Source organism: Chlorocebus sabaeus, chromosome 12, assembly GCF_047675955.1.
Source record: "Chlorocebus sabaeus isolate Y175 chromosome 12, mChlSab1.0.hap1, whole genome shotgun sequence".
Taxonomy (NCBI): Eukaryota; Metazoa; Chordata; class Mammalia; order Primates; family Cercopithecidae; genus Chlorocebus; species Chlorocebus sabaeus.
This window is the reverse complement of record NC_132915.1, coordinates 76,208,578-76,211,355: the sequence shown is the minus strand read 5'-3', so window position 1 is coordinate 76,211,355 and position 2,778 is coordinate 76,208,578.

The window sequence follows — 2,778 nt, the reverse complement described above, 5'->3', positions numbered from 1 at the left end:
ATGATACATGACAAATAATATAAAATATGAAAGAGGAGACATTATAACTGATAACACAGAAATACAAAGGATCATGAGAGGTTACTATAAGCAATTATACACAAACAAATTGGGCAATCTAAAAGTGATGAGTAAATTCTTTGAAACACATAGTTTACTAAGACTGAATCATGAAGAAATCTGAAATTTAAACAGACCAATGACTAGCAAGGGAATTGAATCAGTAATTAAAAGTCTCCCATCAAGAAAAAGCCCAGGACCTGATGGCTTGAGCCCTTATCAAATATTTAAAGAACTAATATCAATCCTTCTCCAACTCTTCCAAAAAATTAAAGAGAAGGGAATACTTCTAAACTCATTTTATGATGCCTGCATTACTCTGACACCAAAGCCAGACAAGAAGACTACCAGAAAAGAAAATTATAGGCCAATATCCCTGATGAACATAGACACAAAAATTATCAGCAAAATATTAGCAAACCATGGTCAACAGTACATTAAAAAGATCATTCACCATTACCAAATGGGATTTATCCCTGAGATGCAAGGATGGTTCAACATGCAAATCAGTACAGGTGATTTCCATATTCACAGAATGAAGAAGAAAAACCATATGATCATCTGAGTAGATATATAAAAAGTATCAGACAAAATTCAATACCTTTTCATGACAAAAACTCACAATAAATTAAGTATAGAGGGAATGTTCCTCAACCCAGTAAATGACATGTATGACAAGCCCCACAGCTAACATCATACTCAATGGTAAACTGAAGGCTTTTCCTCTAAGATCAGGAACAAAACAAGGATGCCACTCTTACCACTTCTATTCAATAGAGTACCAGAAGTCCTAGTCAGAGCAATTAGGCAAAAGAAAAAAATAAAACATCCAAATGTGAAAGGAAGAAGTGAATTGTATCTGCTTGCTGATAATATAATCTTACATATAGAAATCCCTGAAGATTCCATCAAAAAAACTATTATAACTGATGACAAATTCAGTAAAGTTGCAGGATTTTAAAAAAGTGTGAAAGGTGTATCACTAATGAGTTTATTTGCAGACATATTAAGTTCACTCAGAAATGTCTGCCTCTAACTCTAGGTTCCTTTTATTTGGACAAGGTCTTCATGAGCTCCTCAATGTCAGCAGGATATTAGATATAGATTACTCTAAAAAACTGAAAAATGACCCTCAAACAATGAACACACTTTTTAAGATGTTTTGGTATGCCTGGTTACACCACGGTCTGATGTGATCAATTTGGTTGGTAAGAACAGATTTAAGGAGGTTAAAGGTGGTATGGTAAGAACACTCCAAGCTGGGCAGAGCTTCATGTGGCACTTGGGACAGTGTTCCATCCAGTGCCCGAATTCTGTGTCAGATACCTCAAGACTGCTCTTCTAGATGGTGCTCATCACTTGCAGTAGCAAGAATCTCATCTCATTGTTAGAATGATCTAATAGTGAGAGAATTGCTTTTTCTTTTGGAATCAAAATCCAACCTTCTATTACACTGATCTACTAGTCCTATCTCTGCTGGACCTTTGAAACATGATAGCTCTTCCTGTATTTCATGACATCATTTGTATTTCTCTTCAGTCTTTTCGTTTCCATGCTAAAATAATGAGCCTTGTTCACAGGGAGAGAAAACAATATTTAATCCACACAGTAAGTTTATTACATGTGTTTATATGACCACTTACCTCCATTTTGCAAAAGAGAATATTAAGTATTAATCTGGATTAGCAATATGCCCAAACTCATAAAGCCCACAGAGGGATAAGAATATAAACTCAGGCCTATGTTAGAGCCAAAACCCTTTTCTTTCCATTATGAGTTGCTGTCTTCAACTTTCCCATTAAATATTTATTTACAGATAGTATATTTCCCCCTTTAAAATGTTTTAAGTGATTCAAAAATAAACAAATATAAAAATTGAACAGTCAAAATGTATATAACAAGATGACAAAACAGCATAGGAGATCATAGCTGGGCATGGTGGCTCATACCTGTGATTCCAGTACTTTGGGAGGTTGAGGCGGGAGGATTGCTTGAGCGCAGGAGTTAGAGACCACCAACCTGTGAAACAAAGTGAGATTCTGTCTCTTAAAAAAAAGAAAAGATCATTATACTTGAAACCAGCTGTAAGGAAAGTATCTAAGCATTACGTTAAGCTATCCGCTTCCTGGCACTCAAGGCAAGAAGAAAATTAAAATTATAGTTTCATGGTTCTCGCTGTTGGATAAAAGGAAGTTAATCAGCACATGAGAAGAGAGAAATGTCTTCCTGGCTCTGCATTCTATGAAGAACTCTAAACAAGCATTTATTTATCACATAGTTATAAGAAGAACTCATCACCTAGATGTTGAGTAAAACAACAGATGATGTCTTCAGTGTGGCTTTACAGAAGATAAATCAACAGTCCTCATGCAACTATGTCTTACAGAGATTCCTTGTTAAAGCAAAGGGAAAAATACTAAATTGGTACTCAGTGAAGGCAATTCTAAAATGCCAATATAAAAATAATACAAAACTAATATAATACAAAGCAAATAGAACCCACAAGTATTGCATATACATTTTCTTGGGCCCCTGTTACTTATCTAGGCTGAGTTAGAAACTTTGAAAGGCTAGCTCTACTCTGGCCAGGACCTACATAAAAGAAATGTCCTCACATATATGCTTTGATAATCTTATTTTCTGCTGAGTTCTGTGTTTCCATTACCTGGCCTTTGATTTTTGGATGTCCAAATGGTTTCTTCCTGTTCCTTCACTATC